Genomic DNA, 27,833 nt, shown 5'->3' on the forward strand with positions numbered 1-27,833 from the left:
CTGCAAGGCTTTGTGTTTTAACTGAACCACAGAAACTTACCCAAGGTAGGCGCGGTCACCAGGCTGCTTCAGGGGTGGTCCCTCATGGTCCAGGTGTCAGCCAGGACGTCACAGCCTCATGACTGCTCAGCGCCAATTTGCGAGTTACCAGGAGGCCTTTTCAAGGAAAGACAAGAGGCCTTGCGGGAGGTTTCTAGGGCCAGGGCTAACACCAGGGAATCAGGGGCTTCTGGGGCCCCAGAACCCGCTCCTGTGGGAGGGTGACCCCAGGATGAGTGAATGAATGATGAGTGGTGTATGCTTGTGTAAATGTAGACACGTGCTGACTGATTTGTAATTTGAATCTTTTGAAAAGGTAATTAAATTAGCATTTTTAGATGTTAAAAAAAAAAAGGAAAAGGAAGAAGATTCTGCGTGGCTGTGGCGCCCGGTTTCAGCCGGATTCCTGGCTCTGGCTCCGGATTCCAGCTTCCCGACAAGGCACGCCTTAGGAGGCAGCAGGTTCAAGCAGTTGTGTCCCTACCGCCTACACGGGAGATCCAGACTGAGTTCTCTACTCCTGGCTTTGACCTGCAGCGGCCCCAGCCACTGCAGGAATTTGGGGGATGAATCAGAAGACAGGAGGGCACTCACTCTCTCACTCACTCACTCTCTCTCCCTCTCAAATAGATAAATTAATAAGTTTGTTAATGCCTGCTTCATTTACTTGTAGAACTAGATGTGGTGGCCAGCTGATGAGGTTGCTCAGGGCTGATTCCAAACTCAGAGACCACAGAGCTGGGTGATTACAAGAATCAGCAGAGGGGCCGGCGCTGTGGCACAGAGGGTTACGCCTTCATCTCCTGTGCTGGAATACCAATTGGGGCTGGTTCCTGTCCAGGCTGCTTCACTTCCAAACTAGCTCCCTGCTAATGAGCCTGGGAAGGCAGCAGAGGATGGCCCAAGACCTTGGGCCCCTGCACCAAGGTGGGAGACCCGGAAGAAGCTCTTGGCTCCTGGCTTTGAACCTGGCTCCTGTCATTGAGGCCACTGGGGAGTGAACCAGCAGATGGAAGACTTCTGTCTCTCTGCCTCTCTCTCTCTGTAACCCTGCCTTTCAAATAAACAAATTAAAAAAAAAAAAAGAATCAGCAGAGATACTTCTTTAAATACAGCTGTCTGGGCCTCAGATTCTAATACACCAAGATTAGTATAGGGCCTGGGTGTTTTTTTGTTTATACTTCCCAGATAACAGTCTTTACATTGTGATAAAATATGCACAATTCCCCTATGATTTTGATGCACAGCCCAGCATAGAAAGATAAAGACTCTGAGCATACCCACCAGGCAGCAAACCAGGGAATTTTCAGATTGGTACAGCAGCAGATTCGCATGGGAATACAGCAGTCCCTCCCCACTGTCTGCAGTTTCTCTCCTTGGCTTTGGTTACCCAGAGTTTGAAAATATTAAATGGAAAATTCCACAAATAAACAATTCTTGAGTTTTACACTATGTACTATGGGGCCGGCACTGTGGCATAGTGGGTAAAGCTGCTGCCTGCAGTGCCGGCATCCCATATGGGCGCCAGTTTGAGTCCCAGCTGCTCCACTTCTGATCCAGCTCTCTGCTATGGCCTGGGAAAGTAGTAGAAGATGGCCCAAGTCCTTGGGCCCCTGCACCCGCATGGGAGACCTGGAAGAAGCTCCTGGCTTCAGATTGGCTCAGCTCTGGCCGTTGCAGCCAATGCAGGAGTGAACCAACGGATGGAAGACCTCTCTCTCTCTCTTTATCTCTCTCTCTCTCTGTCTCTTCTATGTAACTCTTTCAAATAAATAAATAAATCTTTAAAAAAAAAAATAAAGTGTGTACTATTCCGAGAAGCATGGCAGAATCTCACACTATGCTGCTCCATCTCCCCCAGGATGCGAATCGTCCCTTCCCCCAGTGTACCCGTGCTGTATCCACCACCCGCCTGTTAGTCACCCAGAAGCATCCTCAGTGGTCCGATGGCCAGCTTGTGTCCCGCCTCCTTCACCCAGCAGCCCGATGTTGCCTCACTGCATCTCATCATGTAACCACTGTATCATCCACATCGTTCCAAAGGGAAGATGCGTACAAAACGTACTGAGATGGAGACAGACTACAGTCACCTTTCATTACAGTATGCTACCATAATGATTCCACCAAATTATTGTTAACATCTTACTGTGCCTAATATCGAAACTGAAATGGATCATAGGTGGGTACGCACAGGAAAACGTAGAGTTATAGGGATCTTACTGTCTATGGTATGAGGCACCGTTGCACAGAGGGGACGGCTGTGGTGGGAAGCAGGTCTGGACTCCAAGGCAGCAGTGCCCTAGTAGCTCACAGAGGACTCTGCTTTCACTCAGCAGGAAGTGGGGCCCTGGCAGCCTTCTGAGGTCGGGGAGTGGTGAGAGCTGAAAGACAGAGATAGGACGAGCAATGACAGTGTGTCTCTGGGGCTGCGTGGAAGCACACAAGCCTGTCCGGAGCGCCACCACACCCAGCACATGCCGGAGTCTGGAAAGCTACCAGGAAGAGGAAAGGATTCCCTGCCTGAGGAACTTAGATTCCAGCTGTGGGAAAAAGCCACTGACGCACTGGGAAACAACCAATGAAAACCACTTGGCCACTTGGAGGCCTTTAAACGAGAACTGGCCCTGGAGTCATGGACCCCCAGACCTCAGGAAATGCTGGACTTTAAGGAAATGATGGAGGTGAACACCAAGATCTCTCTAAGCTTGAGTCAGGGGAGAGATAAGCAAGGGATCAATAACAGTGAGAGCTTTATGGGACAGTACCTGGCAGTGCCTGGATACTCGCAAGTTGTAATCTTCACCTATTTTATGAGTCATTTTTTTTAGGAGCTGCAAGCCACTGCTTGTTTTGAGTTACTACTTGTGTGTATATCTTTTATTTAAACGGAATCATTAATGGGATGCAGGCTGTGCAGGCTGGGTCTGGCAGGTGGCTGGTGCCAGGTGGCTCTACGGAAGCCGATGGTCCCCACACTCAAGGACAGATAAGACATCAGCCAGTTAAGTGAGGGCTTCAGCTCGGCCGTGGTGGACACTGTCAAGGTGGCCCTTGATATTTCTGGAAAACATGTCCCCATATCTTGTGACCAGACCGCATCAGAAAATTCCAATGCACAGACAGATCCGCCGCCCAAGTTACAGACGAGGTAATTTGAGTCCAGGTTTACTGTGTGGGCTGATGCTAAGTGGTCTCACCAACAAACTGCTGCACTGAGTGATCAATGATTTCTAGATCAGTTTTAATTTTATCATGGAGAAAAAAAATGGCATGCTTTTTAAAAAAGGATAAAGTGTTTCATTTTCTTAAAAAGGACAAAAGAGACCAAGGTGAATTTTCACTTTACATTTGTTGTAGAATAAGCAGTTTTTAAAAAGATGACATATTTGTAAGCTTATCATATGCAATGGAGATAAATCATCTCCCAGTATTCAGATGGAAGAAGCTGGCCAGCAGCTATTCCCACCTGGGCTCCTCCTGCTTCTCAGGGCCATTCCGGAGGCCCAGGCTCTCCACCAACGGTCTCAGAGTGCCCGCACTCCCACCCCAGCTTCCCTGCATCTGTGATGCCGTGGGGAATCCTGGGCCTCCCCACTCCACCCACCGTAGCTTTGTGGGAGCAGCTCTTCCTGCTTTGGTCCTGCTTCCTGCCTGGGCCAGCTGGCACCGGCAGCATCCAAGCCCTGGGTACAGTACCCAAGCCTTCACTGGTCCCCACGCAGCCAGGTCTGAGATTGAAAGTGACCGAAGTATTCCAGTGTGGTGAAGGAGACTTGCCGGGCTTTGCTGCTGGAGCAGGGAGATACCCCACTGGTTAAGTCTTCAAGAGACAAAGACAAAAACAAATTTGCAGAGCAGGCATGTAGCACAGTGTATAAAGCCATTGCTTGGGGGTGTCCACATTCCATACTGGAATGCCTGCAATGGAGTCCATCTCCACCTCCCATCCAGCCTCCTGGTCATGTGCCTGAGAGGCAGCAGTGGAGGCCCAAGTACTTAGGTTTCTGCCACGCACATGGAGACCCCGGAGGAGTTCCAGGTTTCTGGCTGTGGCCCAACGCTGGTTGTTACAGGCATTGGGGGGAGGGGTTGGGGGGAGGCAACACTGTGACGTAGCAGGTAAAGCCACCGTCTACAGTGCCGGCATCCCATATGGGCACCGGTTCAAGTCCCAGCTGCTCTACTTCTGATCCAGCTCTGCTATGGCCTGGGTAAGCAGAGCAAGATGGCCCAAGTCCTTGGGCCCCTGCATCCACATGGGAGACCCGGAAGAAGCTCCTGACTCCTGGCTTCAGATTGGCTCAGCTCTGGCCGTTGCAGCCAATGCAGGAGTGAACCAGCGGATGGAAGATCTCTCTCTCTCTCTCTCTCTCTGCCTTTCCTTCTCTCTCTGTGTAACTTTGACTTTCAAATAAATTTTTTTAAAAAAAGGCATTTGGGAGTGAACCAGCAAGTAGGTCTCTCTCTCTCTTTTACACATGTTCTCTATAACCCTCTCTGTCTGTCACTCTGCCTTTCAAATAAATAATTTCTTAAAGGATTTATTTATTCATTTGAAATAAATAAATAAATAAAAACAAAACCCACTAAGCCACAGTGCAAGCTCTCAAATAAATAATTTTTAAAGATAAATAACTTCAATTCACATTTTAATTATATCATGGATTATGCTTATTCAATGCATTGGTTGTATTAGCAAATTTCTATTTATTTATTTAATTAAATATTTACTCATTCATTCATTCATTCATTCAGAAGGCAAAGAGAGAGCGCTCTTATCAACTGGTTTATTCTACAAATGCCCGCAACAGCCAAGGCAGGGTCAAACCAAAGCCAGGAGCCCAGTGCTGAATCTTGGCCTCCCACGTGCATTGCAGAGATCCAACCATCTGAGCTGCTACCATTGCCTCCCAGTTGCACAGGGTGCACTCCCAGGGTGCATTAGCTGGGAGCTGAACTGGGAGGAGAGCCTTGTACTCAGGCACTCCAATGCGGGAGTCCCAAACACCATCTTAACTGCTCCGCCAAACGCCCACCCCAGTAAAGCACAATTTTAAGACGACTTACAAGGTAATAATATGATAGCACTATGAGCGGCTTCCCATCATATTCAGGCTTCTACCTAGTCCCAGAGGTCTTGTGAGTCACGAACCAGCCCTAGACAGACTTCCACAAAAGCACTGCTCCTAGAATCCCAAGTGCAGACGAACACGTACTTCTGTGGGAACTCAAGAAATCGGCTACAGGAATTCATCAAGACTTCCCTTGCAATCAAGAAATTACTTAGTACTTTTTTGGGGAAGTAAACTTGGTTTCTTCTCTTTAAAGATTTATTTATTTACCTGAAGGGCAAAGTTACAGAGAGAGGGAGCGACAGAGACAGAAAGGTCTTTCATGCCCTGGTTTACTCCTCAAATGGCTGCAATGGCTGAGCCTAGGCCTGGCCAAAGCCAGGAGCCTGGTCGTCCATCCAAGTCTTCCACACGGGTGGCAGGAACCCAGGCGCTTGGGCCATCATCCGCGGCTTCCCAGGCACACTGTCAGAGACACAGCAGCTGGGACTTGGACCAGCTCATCCTGCTGCGCCACAGCATTGGCTCCAACCTGGTTTCTGCAGCACCAGCTCGCACACAGAAAAGTTAAGAACATGGAAATTAAACTGGCACAAGGGTTGGCCTTGTAACCAGAAACAGAGGAGCACTCAGTCTATTTTTTTTTTCTTTCAAGATCTTTATTTTACCTATTTCTCTATTTGAATAGAAGAGAGAAAGATCTCCTGTCTGCTGATTCACTCCCCAGACCCCCACACTGGCCGAGGCTGGGCCATGCCAGGCAGAAGCCAGGAGCTGAGAATTCAATTTGGGTCTCCCACGTGGAAGGCAGGGCCCCAAGTGCTTGAGCCATGACCGCTGGAATCAAACCGAGGCACTCTGATATGGGATGTGGGTATCCTACCCAGCTTCCACACTGCTGTACCAAACACCTGCCCAAGCACTCACTCTTGAGCCCACAGGAGAACTGGCTCCACCATGTCAGTTTTCAAGCTGGCTTTGTTTCTGTTTGGAAACTGAGGCTTGAGGTTAAAGGTCAGGTCACGGGGTCTTGGAACTAGGAAGGACCTCAGCGGACCTTCCCCTTCTCCCATTCTACAGATGAGAAGACGGCTTCAGAGGGGCAAAGCAGTAGATCCGACACGCCCTCCTCCCTCTGCTGGAACGCAGTTTCTTCCCCTCTGCCTCAGGACAGTTCAGCTGGGGGCAGGTGTGCCCAGAAGGGGAAGGGGTGGGGATGCAGACTGCGAGGGGGAGGGGCATCTCGCTGGGCATTTTGCTGGGCAAGGTGCCGTGGTCCTCTGCATACTATGTCCTGGGAGGACGGAGTCAGCTGCCTCCTGATGAGAATCCAGCACGGCCCTACCCCGCCACACCCCGGAACCCCTGACCAAAAGGGCAGCTTATCTCAGCTCTCTTTGTGTGCCAGTGACTGTGGCCGAGGGTGCCGAGGCACTGGGGGCAGCTTCCTGTTGGCGCAGCCGGCCACAGATTGCCCAACTCCCCTCGGTCATCTCCAGGCAGCCAATGCCAGAGCCAGCGACTCTGCTTTTCCCGCCTTCTTTTCTGGTCTATCTCAACTCTTTCTCTTCAACACGCGAGCCAAGGCTGCACGTCCCCTCATCTTCCCTTTGCCTGGTTTTCCTGCAGTTCTCCTAGCTCACCTCTCTCAGCTGGGTCCAGGTCTGGCCGCCTCACCTTGGAATTCAGACCTGGCCTTGCTGAAGAGCCGTGGGCACCCGTCTGCTCCCGAGGCTGGCCTGCTCCCCTGGCACCTGCCTTCTCCGTCCCAATCCCTTTCTTGCTGGAGGCACCTGGCGCAGTCTGCCCACCCAGGTGTCTCTTACGTGGCCTCCCTCTGCCCCTCCCAATCTGTTTTGCTTCATCTCCTGTTTTTCTTAGCTTGCAGCCATCATGACAAGCTTGTGAAATCACACACAGAGCCTCAGGGTGTGCACTCTGCTGCTCCGTGTTAAGGCATGTGGCTGGGGCTTGCTGACTACAACCACCCGCATCACAGAACGCGTCTGAGGAATATCTGGCACCTCTAGACAAGAAGGGACCTGCCAAGAAGCCAACAAATCCATCTCTCGGTCTTCCGACTGAAATATCTCTGGAAACCACACCCCTGATGGCGAAACCTACCCATTAAGAGACATTAAATAACCAAGGCTCTGTCTGTGCCCGACTTACGTCGCTTAGCATAATGTCCTCCTGGCTCTTCCACGGTGTGGTAAACCAGATCTCCTTTCCCAGGGTGACTACAGCGCCACTGTGCAGGTGCATCGTGCTTTCCTTATCCCTTCGTGTGTCAATGGACACTTGGGTGCTTTCCACGTCTCAGCAATCGCGAATAATCTGCAACCAGGAGTCTTCACAGAGTGGTGATTTCATCCCCGTGGGGTATATGCAGAAGAGGGAATTCTGGGTTGTGTGCTGGTTCTACTCTTAATTAGAACCTGCATACTGCTTCCTATAACGATCGCCCTAATGTGTATCTCCACCAACAGTGAACTAGAGTTGCCTTTCTCGAAGCCCTCACCAAGATCTCTTATTCTCAGGGCTTTCCGGTAAACCAGACACAAAAGGGAAAACAGCACAATCTCACTTGCACATGGAACATTCCCAAGCAGAGCCATGAGGGAGGAAACACTGGCTACTGTAGGTGTGCGCAGGGGAGGAAACACAGATGGTCAAATGCATAAGAGCAGACGTGCAGGATGAACAAGCTGAAGACTCTCACGTGCAACACGACCAACGTTAGCACAACCGCATGGTATACGGGGAGCTTTGTTAAACAGGTAGATTTTACCTGCTCTTGTCACAAAACAGTAACTCTGAGATGCTAAATACGTTCTTCTGCTTGACTTCAATAACCATTTTACTATCTCTGTATCTCACAGCATTGTGTCAAATTTGCACAAAATGTGTTTAAAGGGAAAAAAAAGGTATCAAATTCTACAACCCTGAGTCACCCCATGAAAACATGGGAAACAAATCCCTAAAGCCACAAGGTTAAAGCAATTAAACACTGAAGAAAATACTAAGGGAAAACACCCATCTCCCTTGTTCCAGCCCTGCTGGGGCAATAGCAATAGGGCTGCAGAGGCAGGCGGCTGAGTGGCTGTTCGCCAGCCCCACCTCTGATCTGGCTGTGGTGCAGCCTCCCCGGGTCGGACATGTCTGCACAGCTGTCCCGCACCCACCCACACAGAGATCCGAGTGGAAGGCAAATATTCAGCTTGTCTAGATTTTTTCAGCGTTCATTTTGAACTTCCTATCGTAGCATCTCTCGGCTTGCCCGTCCCGTGAATTTGCTTCCCGCCCACACGCGCTTCAACTCCCTCCCCTTGCTCTGAGACCCACTCAGTGGACTTCCAAGAATCACTGCTCTGTCATTTCGCCACCCCAGCCTCTACGAACGCGGCTCACTCCTCCTGCAGCTTCACCTTTCTACTCCAGTTTCTTCTTTGTCTTCAATGGTGGTGCGTCCACAAGCAGGAATCATGTTTTAATTTCTTGACCACGCCCAGTCCCAGGTAGTCCTATCTTCAAAGTCATCACATGAGAGTGGAAACCACTTGTACTTTGAGCGGCAGGCGGACCGTCTCTGGGGAGTGCAGTGTGTCCATTCCACTGGCTCACCTGGCCTTCCTTCTCGCTCACGGGGCCTCCTGGAGCTTTTCATCCTTCCTCCTGGCCTCCTACCCCAGGAGCCTAGTGGTCCTCAGTCTTTGTCTTTTGGAGGGCTTCTGTTTGGTTTTTTTTCTCTTCTATCACAGATTGGAGGGAAACTGCTCCAGGCATTCATGGAGTGACTAGAGGAGACAAGCCGTCTTTTTTCTGCTTCTCTCTGATTGGCCTGATTTCAGTTCTAAGCTTATCTCTGAGCTGATCAGGTAAGGCCAAGTGTGACATCTGCAGGGACACAGCACCTCCCCCTCAAGTGGGTAAGGCAGGTCCTCGGAGCAATAGGAAAGCTATTTTCAAAAGCAATGAAGACAAAACACTCAAAACAATGCACACCCACAATCAAGTGTCACAGCAACCTGTGACACCACCACTACCCAAAGACATGTTTGTAAGTAATAAACACACTGCGAAGAAGTTACCACAATGCCACCAGCCATTACATTAAGATGATAGAGTACAGACATTGAATACTTCAGATTTCCCTAGAAAAAAGGTAAAGCATTGAGTTTAGAAACTTAATAATCAAAAAAAAAAAAGTGCACCATTTATTGTGTCCACATCAACGAAGGCGAAAAACAGGACGTTAACGCACAGCATCAACCTGGGTGAAGGCAAGACGGGAAAAATCCAAACAAGAAGGGAGGGCAGCAGAAAATACCAAGTTGTTCAAAACAGATCCGAACAGGTGAGAAATCACAGTAAACACAAATAAACTAAATCCACTTCTTATAAGAAATAGACTATCTATTTGCATTTTTTTTTGAAAAACTCAGGCTACAGGGCTGACGCTGTGGCACAATGGGTTTAAAGCCCCAGCCTCCCACATGGGCACCAGTTAGAGTCCTGGCTGCTCCACTTCTGACCCAGCTCCCTGCTAATGTGCCTGGGAAAGCAGCAGAGGATGGCCCAACTCATTGGGGCCCTACACCCATGTGGGAGACCTGGAGGAGGCTCCTGGCTCCTGGCTTTGGCCTGGCATAACCTGGTCAGGCCATCTGGGGAGTGAACCAGTGGATGGAAGACCTCTCTCTCTCTGTCTCTACCTATCTCTGTAACTCTGTCATTCAAATAAATAAAATAAATGTTTTTTTAAAAATCAAGCTATATTCTGTCTATAAATCACAAAAACAAAATAATGTAGAAATATTAGAAAAAGTATACCATGCAAATATTAACTGAAAGCTTGCGGCCGGCGCCGTGGCTCAATAGGCTAATCCTCCACCTTGCGGCGCCGGCACACCGGGTTCTAGTCCCGGTCGGGGCGCCGGATTCTGTCCCGGTTGCCCCTCTTCCAGGCCAGCTCTCTGCTGTGGCCAGGGAGTGCAGTGGAGGATGGCCCAAGTGCTTGGGCCCTGCACCCCATGGGAGACCAGGAAAAAGCACCTGGATCCTGGCTCCTGCCATCTGATCAGCGCGGTGCACCGGCTGCAGCGGCGGCCATTGGAGGGTGAACCAACGGCAAAAGGAAGACCTTTCTCTCTGTCTCTCTCTCACTGTCCACTCTGCCTGTCAAAAAAAAAAAAAAAAAAAAAAAAAAAAAGAAAGCTTGCATGGTGATTATTAATTTATCGCAATATATAATTTATAGTGAAAGGATAAAGAAAAATGCTACATAGGTAACAGAAGAAACCTTCCACCAAAACCCAATACATCACCAAAGTAATCTTGAAACATTAAACAAAAACTGATGCATAGTTTTTTTTTCATAATATGCTTTTTCATGAACATTTTGAAGATCCCTCCTATGCATGGATTTTTTTCAACCCAAAATACATTTGTGTTTTAATTCCATTTCCCATAATCTTTCAAAGCATTCTCATAGTTTATGAAAGACAGATAACTCAGGTAAGTTACAACAGACAGAAACTTTCACACTGTGATTCCACTGCCAACTTTCTCTTATCACTCCAATAATCATTTACCCATGAGTATCATGACCAAATATCAAATGCTACTGGGAAATGATTAAATAACCTGGAATGCAAGACTGGAAACTTGTCAACAGGTGATAGCATAATTAAAGTAGAAAGGAAACAGTTCTTGACTTTTTAGCATATCAGTTTTTAAAATGGCAGCAGGGGCTGGCACCATGACACAGTGGGTTAAGCTGCTACCTGTGATGCCAGCATCCCATATGGGTGCTGGTTCCAGTCCCAGCTGCTCTACTTCCCATCCAGCTCCCTGCTAATGTGTCTGGGAAAAGGCCAAGTGCTTGGGCCCCTGCACCCACGTGGGAGACCTGAATGGAGTGCCTGACTCCTGACTTTGGCCTGGCCCAGCTCCAGCCATTGTGGCCTTTTGGGAAGTGAACCAGAACCCCTGAGTGGAAGATATATCTCTCTCCCCGCACCCAACTCTGCCTTTCAAATATATCTTTGAAAAGAATTTATTTTAATGGAAGCAGACTTGAGGGTCAAGAAGGTCACTAATATGTCCCTCAGCCTCTGTCCCAAAACTTGTCACCCTACTGACTAGTGGCTTGGTCACTTGGGAACTTTTTTTTTTTTTTTTTTTTTTGACAGGCAGAGTGGACAGTGAGAGAGAGAGACAGGGAGAAAGGTCTTCCTTTACCGTTGGTTCACCCTCCAATGGCCGCTGCGGCCGGCGCACTGCGCTAATCTGAAGCCAGGAGCCAGGTGCTTCTCCTGGTCTCCCATGAGGGTGCAGGGCCCAAGCACTTGGGCCATCCTCCACTGCACTCCCGGGCCACAGCAGAGAGCTGGCCTGGAAGAGGGGCAACCGGGACAGAATCCGGCGCCCCGACCGGGACTAGAACCCGGGATGCCGGTGCCGCAAGGTGGAGGATTAGCCTAGTGAGCCACGGCGCCAGCCGGGAACGTTCTAAGACAGTGTTTCTCATCTAGCATTTCTGCAGGAACTTGAAGAATGAAAGGCTCAAACACAACACTGAAGAGCACAGCACAACCGCACGCCGTCTCAGAAGCGCCCAGGTAACGGGTGCCCTGCTGTCCTGCCCACCGGACCTCTGATCAGCAGTGCTGACTGCCCTGACTGTGGTCCCTGCTAAACTCACATCCATCCTGGGCTCCGACTCAGCTGTACCCTCAGCGTCTTAACTCTTCCTCTGCAGAAAGGATCGGGAGAAAGCTACTCCCCTTTCAATGCCTTGCTTAGTCCAATGAAGCTGTGATCATTGCCATAATAAAATGTATCTTTACTTAAAATATGTATTTAGGGGCCGGTGCTGTGGTGCAGCAGATTAAAGCCCTGGCCTGAAGCACCGGCATCCCATATGGGCGCTGGTTCTAGTCCTGGCTGCTCCACTTCTAATCCAGCTCTCTGCTGTGGCCTGGGAAAGCAGTAGAAGATGGCCCAAGTCCTTGGGCCCATGTGGGAGACCCAGAAGAAGCTCCTGGCAGCTCCTGGCTTCAGATCGGCGCAGCTCTGGCCATTGCAATGAACCATCGGATGGAAGACCTCTGTCTCTACCTCTCTGTAACTCTTTCAAATAAATAAAATAAATCTTTAAAAAAAATAAAATAAAATATGTATTTGAAGTCTTGATCCAAATCCATCAACCCTGTGGTTTGAGCCTTGGCTACTCCACCGTTACAATCCAGCTTCCTGCTAACATGCCTGGGAAGCCATGCACCCACGTGGAAGAACGATATGGAGTCCCAGGTCTCTGACTTCAGCTTGGCCCAGTCTTACTATTGCAGGCATTAGATGGAAGACACTCCCCCACCTCTCTCCGCTTCCCTCCCTCCCTTGTCACTCTGCCTTTTGAATAAATACATATTTTAAAACTTATTTTTAGGGCCGGCGCCGCAGCTCACTAGGCTAATCCTCTGCCTGCGACGCTGCCACCCCAGGTTCTAGTCCCGGTCGAGGTGCCGGATTCTATCCTGGTTGCTCCTCTTCCAGTCCAGCTCTCTGCTGTGGCCCGGGAAGGCAGTGGAGAATGGCTCAGGTCCTTGGGCCCTGCACCTGCATGGGAGACCAGGAGGAAGCACCTGGCTCCTGGCTTTGGATCGGCGCAGTGCGCCGGCTGCAGTGCGTTGGCCATAGAGGCCATTTCAAGGGTGAACCAATGGAAAAAGGAAGACCTTTCTCTCCCTCTCTCTCTCTCTCTCTCTCTCTCTCACTGTCTGTCTGTGCCTGACAAAAAAAAAAAAAACTTCTTTTAAAAAACAAATCTATGGGCCAGCACTGTGGCATAGCTTGTAAAGCCACCTCCTGCAACACTGATATCCCATATGACATTCCCCATGGGCACCAGTTCAAGCCCTGGCTGCTCCACTTCCAGTCCAGCTCCCTGCCAATGTACCTGTAAAAGCAGTGGAAGACGGTCCAAGTGCTTAGGCCCCTGCACCCACATGGGAGACCCAGAAGTCACTGCTGGCTCCTGGCTTTGGAGCGAACCAGCAGATGGAAGATAAATCTCTCTCTCTCTCTCTCTCTCTCTCTCTCTCTGTCAATAACTCTGCCTTCCAGATAAATAAATCAATCTTTAAAAAAAATCCATGAGCCACCTCAAGAGTTCATAATACATCAAGGTGTCTGGTCCAAGACTTGAGAACCTTGGTGCCAGGGCTGATGGTCAAGGGCCTTCATAATGCTTCCCAGGATGTAACACTTTGCTTCAGCTTAGGCTAGCTCTTGGAAGAAAAAATGAAGTTAATCTGCATCACTGATTCCACAAGGATTTGTTGAGTCCTGACTCCTTATCAGGTCCCAGGCCAGGTACTGGGCTTCCAACTGAGTAAAATAAGGTCCCCGCTCTTGAAGAGTTTCTGACGCTACAGGAAAGACCCACCTGAGCAGGTGGTAGCACTACAGCGCAACAAGGTGGCGATAGAGGCGATGGCACTCTAGGAGAGACCTCCTGCTGGACTAAGCATCAGATCACAAAGGCCATGTCGGGGCCAAGTTGTTAAACAAGAGCAAGCCGTGGGGAGGCAGGGTGCGGAGGGCATTCAAGGCAAAGGGATTACCCGGAGCACAGGCATGACGATAAGAGCAAGCAGGACGAGCTGGAAGAACAGAAGGTGCAGCACAAAGCAGATGAGGTCAAGAGAAAGAGAGGAGGCCGCAGAAGCAAACAGGGGCCAGGCCATGACCTGTGTGCACCTGTGGAAAAGCAGGGACGCTCGGCGTCACCCACCCCAGTCTTTGTGGGTCTGGAGGACCCAATTGCCCACCGCTTTTACCTTCTTTGGACTCTGAATTCATTCTGCAGTCTTTTGGCTTGCGTCTCCTCTGCCACCAGACAAATCTTCCAGAAGCCGGGAGGGCCCATGGCCTACAGCATGGGCTTCCAAGTTCCACATTCAGGGCCCTCTCCAACGGCATCTGGTCTACCTGCATCTCCACAAAACTTTCTCCTCCTCACCTGTGTTCTGCTCACAGGACTCACTCTTCTCAGGCTCTTCTCATTGCTCCCTCCTCAATGCTGCTCCCCATCCAAGACTCACCCTACCTCACCCCTCCAGTGGAGGGTGCCCGATCACCTGGTGTTTCCTACACTCCACCTGGCGTTTCCTACACGCCACCTGGTGTTTCCTACTCCACCTGGTGTTTCCTACTCCACCTGGTGTTTCCTACATGCCATCTGGTGTTTCCTACATGCCACCTGGTGTTTCCTACTCCACCTGGTGTTTCCTACTCCACCTGGTGTTTCCTACACACCACCTGGCGTTTCCTACTCCACCTGGTGTTTCCTACACACCACCTGGCGTTTCCTACACACCACCTGGCGTTTCCTGCTCTACCTGGTGTTTCCTACACACCACCTGGTGTTGTAGATCTCATCTTACTTCTCATCTCCTGAGGCAGGGAGCTCTTTCAACAAGGCCAGGAACCAAGTTCTCTGTTGTTGAAAGGGAGATTCTGGGTTGTTAGACGATGGTACGTGAAGGTTTGCAACACACCAAGACGTCTTCACTTGGATAAAATACAGGAAAACAGACAAGTACCTGTTTCCTCACTATAAGACTCATGCTGGCTCCTTCATGGACAAGATCATCTCCCAGCCCCCCAGCTCTGCCGACAAATGCTGATACCCACGAAGTTCTGGGTCACTGAACAACAGGACAGGAAGAACAGCCCTTAAAGCAGCAGCACAACTTTACAAAGGGGACTCTCCCCTTGCGCTGCAGGAGCCTTGGCATTGTTGGAGTCCACTGCATATATTATATATAAAACTATTAATAAAAAGCACTAATGAAAGGCTTGCATTCCAAGTAACCAAGACACTCATTACAACAATACCATAACTGAATGTTGTGTTCTTTTGAAATGTGTATACATTGTCAAATAGCTAAAGTGAGCTAATTAGCATACATATTACTTATTTTTTCTGCAGTAAGAACACTTAAAGTCTACTCTGTTGGCATTTTTCAGGAATATAATGTGTTGTCATTCACGGTCGTTACCATGTTGTGCATTGGCCTCTTGAACTTGCTACATCTAACTGAAAGTGAGTATCCTTCCATCAGCATCTCCACAACTGCTCCTTTGCCCAGCCCCTGCCGCCACCATTCTACATCCACTTCATGAGTTCAACTTTATTAAAATGCCACATGTGACTGAGATCACACGGGACTTGTCTTTCTGTGCCTAGCTTACTTCACTTAACATAAAGTCTTCCAGTTTCATCCACGTTGTCACAGATTACAGGATTTCCTGTTTTTAAGGTTAAGTAATATTCCATTGTGTTTATGTGCCATACTTTCTTTATCCATTATTTGTTGATGGACACTTAAGTCAAATCTGTATCTTGGCTATTATGAATAGTGCTGCAACATACATGGGGTGCAGGTGTCTTCCACATGCTGATTTCATTTTCTTTAGACATATATATTTAGTTATAGGATTGCTGGATCATATGGTAGTTCTATTTCATAAAAAGATTTATGTATTTGAAAGGCAGAGAGGGAGAAAGAGTGAGAGAGAGAGAGAGAGATCTTCCATTCACTGGTCTACCCCCAAAATGGCTGCAAGGGCCAGGGCTAGTTTAGGCTGAAGCCAGGAGCCAGGAGCCAGGAGCTTCATCCGGCTCTCCCACATGGGTGCAGGGGCCCAAGGATTTGGGCCACCTTCTGCTGGGAGCTGGATCGGAAGTGAAGCAGCTGGAACTCGAACCAGCGCCCACATGGGATGCCGATGATGCAGAAAGCAGCTTAATCCACTGTGCCACAGTGCCAGCCTCAGGAGTTCTATTTTTAATTTTCTGAAGAATCTTCTTTCTGTTTTGCACAATGGCTGAACTATTCTGACATTTATGCTAACAGCATGCAAAAATTCCCCTTTCTCTCCATTTTTTCCAACATTTATCTTTTTTTAATGTTTATTTATTTTCATCTACTTGAAAGGCAGAGTGATGAGAGAGATCTTTGCCTGGTGGTTTACTCTTCAAAAGTGTGCAACAGCCAGGGCAGTCAGGCCAAAGCCAGGAGCCCAGAACTCCATCTGGGCCTCCCGTGTGGGTGGCAGGAGCCAAAGCACTTGAACTATCAACTGTTGCCTCGTAACATACATTAGCAAGAAGCTGGATCAGAAGCAGAGTAGCCAGAACTCTGAAATGAGATGTAGGCACCCCAAGCAGTGGCTTAACCCACTGTGCCACAACACCCCCCGCCTCCTTCTCTCTCTCTTTTTCAGAGCAGCCATTCTAACAAGCGTGAGTTCATATCTCACTGTGGTTTTGGCTTACATTTCACTGATGATGAGTATGGCTCAGCATTTTTTCATATACATCTCAGCCATTTATGTCTTCTTTTGAGAAATATCCAGGTCATTTGCTTATTTTTAAAATCTCGTTATCTTGCTTGTTGTTGCTGACCTGCCTGAGCTCCTGATATATTCTGGAATTAATGCTGTATTAGACGCATGGTTGGTGAGTGCTTTCTCCCATTCCACAGTTGTCTTTTCACTCTGTTGTTTGTTTCTTGGCTGTGCAGAAGCTTTTCATTTGTCAATTTTTGTTTTCATTGTCTGTGCTTCTGGACTCAGGTTCAAGAAATCATTGTCCAAACCAAAGTCAGAGAGTTTCCCCTGTATTTCTTTCTAGTAGTTTTACAGTTCCCAGTCTTACATTAAAGTCTTTTTTATAGATTTACTTAATTTTTATTAGACAGAATTACAGATGGGGAGAGAGAGAGATCTCCCATCCACTGGCTCATTCCCCAGATGGCCACCAAGCCGAAGCCACGACTTGAACAAACACTCATATGGGATGCTAGCATCGCAGGCAGTGGCTTTACCCACTATGCCACATCAGGTCTTTCGTCCATTTTGAGTTGACTTTTGCATGAGTAAATGATGTGGGATAAGGGTTTAATTTAGTTTATTTTCATGTAGATACCCAGTTTCCCAACATCATTTATTGAAGAAACCACCCTTTCCCCTTCTTTGAAAATCCACTGACCATGAATGCATGAATTTTTTCTGGGCTTGCTACTCTGCTCCGTTAGTCCACAGGTTTCAACCCCAGAGCCATGCCGTTTTGGTTCTACAGCTTTGCAATATATTTCAGAGTCAGGGAGCATGAGGTCTCCAGCTCTGTTTCTGTTGCTCAAGACTGCTTTGGTGAGTGTGTGCCGCCTTGGCGCCTCCTGTCCGGAAGTTGTGTGTGTCGTCACTGTCTCCCCGAGCCGCTGCCGGCTCTCGGGCTGAGCCACATCCCTGCAGGGGCAGTGAGTTTCACCACGGAGACTTGGGTCGTGGTTGGTGGTCCGTTTCCTTCGCATGCTTTTGCCGAGTACTGCAGAGAGCAGAGCTGAGAAGTCCCACAAAGCGAGTGTGTCCATCATCGGCCTGCTTTGCACAGTAGACCGTAGAAGTGAACCAGACCACTGATCTTAGGACTCCCTCCATTCACCTCCTCTTTCAGTTAGAATTCTGCAGTTTTCTACGTGCTTCCAAGAGCAAAGAAAATGAATACATCTCCAGAAACACATGACCACTACCCCACCTGTGCTTCATGAGCCAGTGGGCATTCAGAGCCTCTGGTGCGTCTGAAAGGAGAAGCAGGGACCTCTGAAGGAGGAGAAAGGAGGGGAAATGCCCAGATGCTCCTGAGAAGTGATATGACCCTGAGCCGCGAAAGTCAGCAAAAAGCTTCCGTTGGCTTCAGCACCCACAGGTTCCTTGCAACAGTCCAAGTTAAAACAGTCAGACCTGGACAAACAGGCCAACAGGCTGGCTGCAACCGCTCATGAGATCCTAGAGCAGTTTGGTTTCCCTCATACTGGCCCTGAAAGCAGATTTGGTCCCATACCTCTTAAAATTGCTGGAAGGGATTGACCTTGAAAATCTGGACAGCCCAGCAGCCACTAAGACTCAACTTCTTAAAGTACTCAAGATGATGATTTGAAGCCTGCAGCATGGAGAACAAGTCAGTCTTCAGAGGCAGCTCTAACCTACCGACTTTCACAAGTCGTCTTCAAAGCCAGGTCTTGGCCATGGACCATCAGGGCCCCTGGGCTCTGGTTCCACTTACAGGTTTGGTTCAGTCGGATGCAATGGAGCAGATCCAAAGACCGGAACTGGATGGTGTATGTGCCCGAAGAAAAGTACAAACCATACCCTTAGGAGGCTCTGCATATGGCATGTACATTTCAGAGAGAAAAATACTGAAGGTCTTTAACATAAAAGATTCGGCATTTAGTGCCAATTTTCTCAGAATTACTGATGGGTAATGATAACTATATTCTTTAAGCACTCCAGATGCATTTTTAAAACTACAGAATGCCATTTTAGGTTTCTTCATTTTTTGTTGGTGTTTGTAAAGTGATGGTTTCCTGTTTTTTGTGGTTGTAGTGACTTAGATATATTAATGTTTTCCAGCTATATGCTTATGCTATGAGCTTGTTCATTTATATTTTTAATTCTATTTATTTATCTGAGAGAGGGATAGATCTCTCATCTGCTGACTCACTCCCCAAATGCCTGCAGTGGCCAGGGTTGGGCCAGGCCGAGGCTGGGAGTTGAGAATTCAATCCGGGCCTTGTAGGTTACCCTTATCTGCTGCTCTCACGGTCTGCATTGGCAGGAAGGTGGAGTTGGGAACTAGAGCCAGGTATAGAATCCAGATACTCTGATAAAGGATGCAGGCATCAAAGCCGGCATCTTCACCAGTAGGCCACATACTTGCTCCCTATTCAGTAACGTATTGTTCCTGCTTGGTTTTATTATTGCCCCTGAGGAGTTCCTCATTCAGTACTACTGTGTGGCTCTATTTACTGGTAGTCTGTTGCTGTTGTTGAGATAAGATTTGTATAATATCAAATTAACCACTTTATGATGAATCATAAGTTGCCATTTAGAGCTTTAACAATGTCAAGTATCGGGCCGGCGTTCTGGAACTGCAGATTTATCCATCGCCTTGGAGCCACCCACACCCCATCTGGACATAGCTGAGATCAGGCCCTGCCTCCGTTTCCAATCTAGCTTCCTGCTGCTCTACACCTGGGAGACAGCAGACGATCGCCTGAGCACTTGGGTCCCTGCCACCTATGCAGGACCCAGATGGGGTTCCAGGCTCCTGGCTTCGGCCTGGCCCAGCACTAGCTGTTGGGGAGCTTGTGGGAGTGAACCAAAGGATGGAAATCTCTCTCTCAATCTCTCAATCTCCCAATCTCCCTCTCTCTCCCTCTGTGTGTGTGTGTCTGTGTATGTGTTTCTTCAATTAAATAAAAATAAATAAGGTTAAACTCTGTGTGTGTGTGTGTATGTGTTTCTTCAATTAAATAAAAATAAATAAGGTTAAAAAATAGAACAATGTTGGAGCAGTACCTCCTTATCTAGTTCCAAACTGTTTTAATCACTCTTGTACCACTTAACCAAGAACTCTTCATTTACTCCTCTCCTCAACCCCTGACAACCACCCATCCAGTTTCTGACAACAGTTTACTTATTCTGGATATTCTGTATAAATGGAATCATTCTGTGATTTTTTTTGTTTTGTTTTTTTGTTTTTTTGGTTTTTTTTTTTTGACAGGCAGAGTGGATAGTGAGAGAGAGAGACAGAGAGAAAGGTCTTCCTTTGCCGTTGGTTCACCCTCCAATGGCCGCCACGGCTGGCGCGCTGCGGCCGGCGCACCGCGCTGATCCGATGGCAGGAGCCAGGAGCCAGGTGCTTTTCCTGGTCTCCCATGGGGTGCAGGGCCCAAGCACTTGGGCCATCCTCCACTGCACTCCCGGGCCACAGCAGAGAGCTGGCCTGGAAGAGGGGCAACCAGGACAGAATCCGGTGCCCCGACCGGGACTAGAACCTGGTGTGCCAGCGCCACTAGGTGGAGGATTAGCCTATTGAGCCGTGGTGCCGGCCTCTGTGATGTTTCTTATTTGACATCTGTCATTCAGCATATTTTCACAGTTTATCCATGTTGTGGCATGTAGCAGTTCTTCAGTCCTTTTTGTGTCTACATAAAATTTATATTTATATATATATATATATATATATATATAAAATTTGTCTGTCCTTCCCTCTGTTGATGTACATTTTGGTTGTTTCTACCTACTAATGTTCTTTCATAAGTTTAAATTAACTGCAGCTAAGCTAACCTTTAGTGAATCCACTATGTGCCTATGTTTGAAATAAGAAAGATTTTTACTGCCAGAAAAAAAAAAGATTGCTTTTGTGGTTCCATACAAATTTTAGGAATTTTTTCTGTTTATGTGAAGAACATTATTTTGATAGGGATTGCACTGAATCTGTCAATCACTTTGGACAGCATGGACAGTTTAACAACATTAATTCTTCCAGTTTATCTCTCTATTTATTTGTGTCATTTTCAATTTCTTTCATCATCAATTTTTTTTAAGATTTTGTTTATTTCTTTGAAAGGAGGAGTTACAGAGAGAGAGAGAGAGAGAGAGATCTTCCATCACCTTGTTCACATCCCAAATGGCAGCAACAGCCAGTGCTGGGCCAGGCTGAAACCAAAATCCAGGAGCTGCATCTGGGTCTCCCATGTGGGTGGCAGGAGCACAGGTACTTGGGCCATCTTCCACTGGTTTCCCAGGTGCACTGGCAGTGGAACAGCCAGGACTCAAACCAGCACCCACGTGGGACGCTGCCGCTCCAGACAGTGGCTTAACCCCTGACTACAATGCCTACCCCAGCATTATCAATGTTTTACAGCCTTCAGTATACAGGCCTACCTCCTTGGCTAAATTTATACCTAAGTATTTTTGGTAGCTATCATACATAGGATTTTTAAATTTTATTTTTCAGTTAGCTCATTGTTAATAAATATAAATGTTACTGATTTTTGTATGTGGATGCCTTACTCTTTCCTCAAGTCTTATTTTTTTATTAGAGAAACAGAGCAAGAGCACTCCTGTCTACTTGTTCACTGCCCAAATGCCTGCAACAGTTAGGGGCCTAAAACTGGAAGCCAAAAACTCAACCCAAGTGCCCCACGTGGGGGTGGCAGGACCCCAACTACTTGAGTCATCACCATGTCTCCCAGGGACTGCACTAGAGGAAGGTCGAGTCAGGACCTGGGAGTCAAGTGCATGTGCTCTCATCGGGGACACAGGTGTCCCGGGCAGCACCTTAGCCACTGAGCCAAACACCTGTCCTGGATGTTCCTGCATTCCTAACCAAGAAACCAACAAGAAATAAACCGTGGGTTCAGCAAATGCTACTAAAGCAAAACAGGCTATAAAACCATGAAGGAAACATTTTATTGGTGCTAACCATGCCAACCTTGTTAGATTTATGAGGTCACTGAGGAGGATACATTGGAGGTTCAGTGTTCTATATGAGCCTATGATTTTTCTCTCAAATTTTTCTACAACAATTTAGAATGATCAGAAATCATTCCATGGATGTTTGGTCCCTCAGACACCTGTGGAAACAGTCTGTTGGTGGATGATGGAGCCTAGCCCATGGGGGAGCAGCTGGGCTAGCTTGCTTAAACTTGACCATGAAAGGGCTTCTCCCTTGAGTTAAGAGCCGTAAAACAATTTTCACTACCATATTCTGATCTGAACACCCAGGCCTTCAACTGGAGAGATGGGAAGTCAGCTGAGAGATGTCCGCCTCCACTGACAACCTTGATTATGACCTTGGAAGAATGATGGCTGGAGGAAGGTTGGAGTCAGCCTACAGGACACCCGGTGAAGGAGAGTCAAGGGCTGGTGAGAAGCAGTAGCTGCCTGTGCGACTTTGCATCCTGCCCAAGTGCAGGCACAGTTCGTTGTCAACGCTCCAGCACTCCTAAGTCAGGGTTTTCAAACCTTGGATCCACAGACACGTGGGCATTAGGGCTTCCTGAACCCTTACTTGCAGGGAGCAAGTGTGCATGTTCCTAGGTACAGAGCTCATGGCTTATGTCTGATTCTCACAGGAGTCTGAGGCTTAGAGGTCAATGTGCTCGTCCAACTAGGCCTTAGGAGCAGAGGCCCAGGCGCAGGAAGCAGAGCAGTGAGCCCGCGCTCTGCATTCATGGTCATCTACAGGGAAAAGAAAGAAAACACCAAGAGCAAGGAGCGCTCACGTCTGGCACAGAGTCTCATCCGCTGCCCCCTCTCCGTTTTCCTGCCCAGGGCTTAGAGACCATCTTAACATGGTCACATCGCTTCACAGCTGCTGAAGCTGAGGCTTGGGAAAGGTAAGCAACTAGCCTATTATCACAACAAATACACAGCAGAGCTCAGATCCCATCCGAGGTTTAGCTGGCTGCAGGGCCGCCTGTTTAACGACTACTCTACCCTTCCCAGGGCCAGACCACTTGCCGCTTCTCACGGGAACCAAGAGCCGTATTATTAATCCGATCCACTTACCTACCGTTAAAACCAAATCCAAAGCCTGGCACAAGAAGGTACACAAAGGTGTCTCCTGCAAACTCTGATGTAAAGAGGAAAGAAAAGGAAATCCAGACAAGTTCTCAAGACCTCACTGTGCTGGGGAGCACGGACACCTGGTGTCTATTTCAAAGAACTATTGTATATCTTAATTGCAGGTAAATAAATGGACATAATAGTCTCTGTTGACTCTTTTCAGCTCCAGCCACTTAATTGTGGTCTGGTCAAAGGTGAGAAACCCGACTTCCCCATCTCCTGCCAACACAGCTTTGCCAAAATTTTTAAGTCAACCTTATTCAACCACAATCTCTCTCATCCACTACCTACCAGGTAACAGGCCTCAGGCCTACGGGGGTGGGGGCACAAAGATGACGAACACATCTCATCCCTTCTTCCTTGCAAGAAATAAGGATGCATTTCTGTGTAAATGACACAATCCCAAATACGAGATGCAAATCATTGCTTTAAATACTTCTAAGAGGCCAGCTTGCAGAAAAAGTTTGCTTCAACACCAAAGAACGGTGAAGACCAGAGCTGTCACCTCCATGGAAGAAGGACCAACACTGGGCCTGGCATGTTATATGCTATGTGTCAAAAACTCACAGAAATTTTAGGAAGCAGCTTTTATTAACCCATTTTACACTTAAAAATAGAGTTGAGAAAACTCTCTCCAGTGTCACATGGCCCCTGATCCAGTGGCTAAGCCAGAATTGCCGTTATTCTTCAATGCCTCCACAACCCTCCCCGTGCCACGGCCTCCTGCTGAGAACCCCTTGCTGTGAGCTGAAAGCAGGTCCCAGCCCACCTTTTGGTTTACCTACTTGGTTTTCCAAGAAGCATATTCAACACAGGGATACAAGTGTTAGAGAGGACCACTATGCAACATGGATCCATGACCTAGAAAGGGTTCAATTCACTGTGTGACCTTTCTCTTTGATGATCCTTTTTTGTAATTTATTCATTTGAGAAGTAGACAGACAGCGTGTCCACCGCCTGTGCACAACAGCCAGGGCTGGGTCAGCCTGACGCTGGGAGTCAGGAACACAAGCCAGGTCCCACACAGGTGGAAGGGACCCCATCACTGCAGCCACCACTGCTGCCTCCCCGGGTCTGAACTGGCAGGAAGCTGGAGTCAGGAGCCAGAGCTGGGAGTTGAAACCAGGCACTAATGCCAGCTCCCTCCACGATCATTTTTAAGAAGTCTACCATTCACCGTGTTCCACCCCATTTTTCAGGTGCAACTCACATCCTCAAACACAAGCCCACACCCAGAGCTGCAGAAGCCCAGCCCCTCCAGAGCCGCTGATCAAGCTGGTTTCCTTTGTATAAAAGCAGTCATGAAAGTCCTACCAGCCACCTATCACCCAGTGCCGGGACAGAATCTACCGTGCCCTCCTCCCAGGGCAGTTAATCATCTACAGGATTCCTTGTAGCTTCTGCAGTGCCAGTAATGGCAGCATAAAAATGCCTGGCAGAGATTAGTTTCCATCACTCCCTCCTGTAATAAACAACCAAACTGCTGACATTTAAGCTATCAAGCACTTGGGTCATGGGGAAACGCCTTGTCCCAAGAGTCGCTTTATTATTATGGATGACCCCGATTCCCAAAAGTTTTCCAGGCAAAGTCCACCGTCTTCTAGCGTTTCAACATCAGGTTTATGCTATCAATAGGATTCCGAGTGTTGCCTAAGATCTGACATGATGTGTCAGGCAGACAGAATAATAAATTTTCATTTTTTAAAGTTATCTAGACTAGCAATGCCATAAAACGCCTAGCACAGTTGCTCTTGATTGTTAATAGAGGGCAATTATACGATACCTTTTACCCTGATGATTCTGTACCCATCACATTAAAAGGAAAATTAATCACAAGAACCGCTCGGTCCAGCCTGGGTGTGCTAAGCTCTTCAATTTCATAATAATTAAGTTAACAGAATTGTTAAGGTGGTTAATATTTTGTGACGTTTTTGTTCAATAAAGAAAGAGTTCACACTGTTCTCCAACCTTCGGTGACCTCAGGTCAAGGGATCTGCAAAAGCCCTTAGGGAATCTCGATTTGCTGGGAAGTTCGGTACAGGGGAGCTCTGGGCCCTGCACACGAAGGAGACCAGCTGGCCCACCCCCCGCAGGGCAGCCTTCCCCTGGCAAGATGCCCCCTGCACTGCCTCGCGGGGGCTCCCCCACTCCCTGCTGTCAAGAACAGCAACTCCAATAGCTAAGGGACACAGACAAAGCCCAACTAAGCCTTTGGGAAGCTGGCTAACTTGCTTATCAGTTAAAGGGAAATTAAGTCAGATGAAATTTTAGCATCACTGACATCCATGTAAAAATCAAAGGACTCCTATTTCTAGTGTCATGTACAAAAGCCTACCACGTTATCTGTGCTCTGCTTTGTATCCTACCAGATTTTTCCTTTGTATAGTGAGGACCCTCAGTTACCATTCATCCCTGTTGTCTATGATTTTGAGCGGGGGCAGCTAGAAATACAAAAGCTCAGTGCGGTTTGCCCAGGGGCAGAGGTGTGCTTTGCTAGCTGCCGCATTGCCTCCCCTGGGGCAGTGTGCTCAAAGTCGGGGCGTGCTTAGATCCAGCTACTGAGTGCAGCCAGAACTTAGACCCTGGCTGGGGAGACGGACCCGGGTTCAGGAGAAAGGAATCACAGCTCGCATTGAGTTTCGTGTGGCTCCTGGAACAGATGGCCACAAACTCAGTTGTGTAAAACAACACACGGTATTTTGCAATTCTGGGGTCAGAAGTACAAAGCGAGCCTTAGAGGCTGAAGTCAATGTCTCCACGGGGCTGAGCTCCTGCTAAAGACTCCACAGGGGAAGCCATCCCCTTGCCTTTTCCAGCCTCGAGAGGCCGCTGACTTCCCCTGGCTTGCAGCCCCTTCCCTCGTCTTCAAAGCCCATCACGCCAGCCTGTGTCTACAGCTGTGTCTCTTCTCTCGCGCTCTCTGAGCGTCCTGCCTCCCTTCTAAAAGGGCTTCTGTGGATCCACGGGGCTCACCCCAGAGTCCAGAAGCATCTCCCCCACTCCACAGCCTTAATTCCGTGGCACCTGCACAGTCCCTTCTGCCCCAACAGGGTCACAGATCCCGGATGAGGATGCACGGAGGGAGGGGCCCATGCAGCCCCCCTCCCAGACAAGCTGAGATCCAGGAACCCAGGAGACGGGCTTGGGAGGGGCAGCCCTTCAGGCTGGGGTTGGCTTTGTGGAAGACAAGCTTGCCAGGGGAGCCAGACCACGCTCCACAGTGGTGGGTGAGAGCTAAGTCGTGAGTCAGAAAACCTGAGGCCTGGGTTTCCTTATAATCATGTGCAAATTAACATGCAAGGGTACTTCAAAAATTCCTTAAAGGGGCCGCACTGTGGTGCAGCAGGTTAAACCACGGCATGCGACGCTGGCATCCCATACAGAGTGCCAGATCCAGTGCCAGCGCTCTGCTTCCAATCCGCTCCCGATAATGCCACTGGGGAGGGGGCGGAAGATGGCCCAGGTGCTGGGGGCCTTGCCACCCATGTGAGGGACTGGAATGGGACTCCCGGCTCCTGGTGTTGGCCTGGCCCAGTCCTGGTTGTTGTGGCCATTTGGGGACCAGCTGGAAGATCACTTCCGCTCTTGCTCTCTCTATCTCCCTCCCTCTCCATCTCCTTCTCTCTCTGTCACTCTGCCTTTCAAGTAAATATTTTTTAAAATTTCACAGAAAACGGATTTATGTTTATTCCGGTGCCGAAATATTTTGCAAACCATGCAGAAAAGGGGTCTCCAAAACTTCAGGGGAAATGTGCATCAGGAAAAAACCGCGCAGGGATTTCAAATCATTTTTGGCACCAAAATAAACTTCTAAAAACTTTCATTTCTTTCATTGTTTTTATCTGAAAGGCACAAAGCCAGAAGGAGAGAGAGAGAGAGATTTCCCTGGTTCACTCCCCAAATGCCCCACAACAGTTAGGGCTGCGCCAAGACAAAGCCAGGAGCCCAGAGCTCCGCCCGGGCCTCCTACCTGGCTGGCAGGGACCCAAGCCCTGGGCCGCCACCTGCGCCTCCCGCGGTCGGCGTCGGCAGCAAGCTGGAACCGGAAGCCGAGCTGGACCTGACCCAGGTACCCCAACACAGGCGCAGGCACCCCGGCGGCAGGTGCACCCCACCTTTGAACCCCACTTTCCCATGCCCCGTCACCTCTCTCTCATGGGTTACTGCGAGGATTAATAGGGCGATGCGTGGAGAGCGCCTGACACACGCATGACACTTCTCCGGGAAGAGACAGAGCCCGACCCTAAAACAAAGATGACGTCGGCTTACCTGCCCACTGCGGACCACGCCTCTCCCGGCTGGAAGGAAACAGCAAGAGCGAAACCGGCCATGGAAAAATTCACGTCCTCTGAGTGACCACAAAAACATCTGGAGGCCAGTCCCTTCCCAGAAGCTGAAAGTCCCACATCCCGCGGGCAAGGCCCCCTGCCAGCCTCCTCGGCCATTTCCGCTCCGAAGAGCCAGAGCTTGGGGGCGTGGCCAGGCCCAGGCCACCCCGTTGGCGGGAAACCGCCGTTTCCATGGCAACCCCGCCCGGGGCCGCAGCTGGGCGGCGGCCATCTTGGGCCCTGGCTGAGGCGGCAGCTGTGGGCCTCACGCGCCTCGAGGGCACTGCCTCCCCCTCGGGTCTCCTCAGACAACGGTTTCTTTTAGCATGCGGGGTTTGTGAGGAAAGTGAATCTCCCGGGGATGGCTGACTGCGGCGTTCCTCCATGGCTGCCTCCTACATGCGCCCGCTGGGCGCTCAGGGCTTGGCGCTGGGCTGGCCTGAAGTTTGTGTCCGGCCGCCCCGAGTCCGCGTGGTGGAACCTGCTCCCCAGTGTGGTGGGCTTCGGAGGAGGGGCTTTGGGGAGGTGAGGTCAATGCGCTACCGGGAGGGACCCCAGAGACGTCCTCCCCGGGCTCTCTCTGGACCGGGAGGAAAGCCCTGGCCAGACCCCGACTCCACCAGCGCCGGGACCGTGGGGAGCGCGTGGACCCCTGGCCCGGTGGCAGGAGTTTCGCCGCAGTGGACGCCCCCGATGGCCACGGGCCCAGCCACCAGAGCGCTTCCGGAAGCCGGGGCGGACGCCTCTCCGGGTTGCATAACGTGCCGCCAGGGCTGTGTGAGCAGGTGTTTCGCAGCTGGGAGCTGATCTTCGCTCTTGACCGGAAGTCCAGATTGACCGTTTTAACAGGGCAAGGCCTTGGCCCTGCGTGAACTCCTGGCTGAGTTCCCCCTGGGGCTCCCACGTT

General features: G+C 49.3%; 1 long non-coding RNA gene across 1 annotated transcript; it reads right to left on the reverse strand.

Moving 5' to 3' along the window:
• LOC138845468 (uncharacterized) lies at nucleotides 1-27,833 on the reverse strand. The gene is made up of 3 exons (XR_011382752.2): nucleotides 26,868-27,833; nucleotides 2,260-2,420; nucleotides 1-156 (listed from the first exon to the last, which is right to left on the reverse strand). It is a non-coding gene; the product is annotated as an uncharacterized LOC138845468 (long non-coding RNA).

Source organism: Oryctolagus cuniculus, chromosome 15, assembly GCF_051225735.1.
Source record: "Oryctolagus cuniculus isolate XC-2025 breed Fujian yellow rabbit chromosome 15, ASM5122573v1, whole genome shotgun sequence".
Taxonomy (NCBI): domain Eukaryota; kingdom Metazoa; phylum Chordata; class Mammalia; order Lagomorpha; family Leporidae; genus Oryctolagus; species Oryctolagus cuniculus.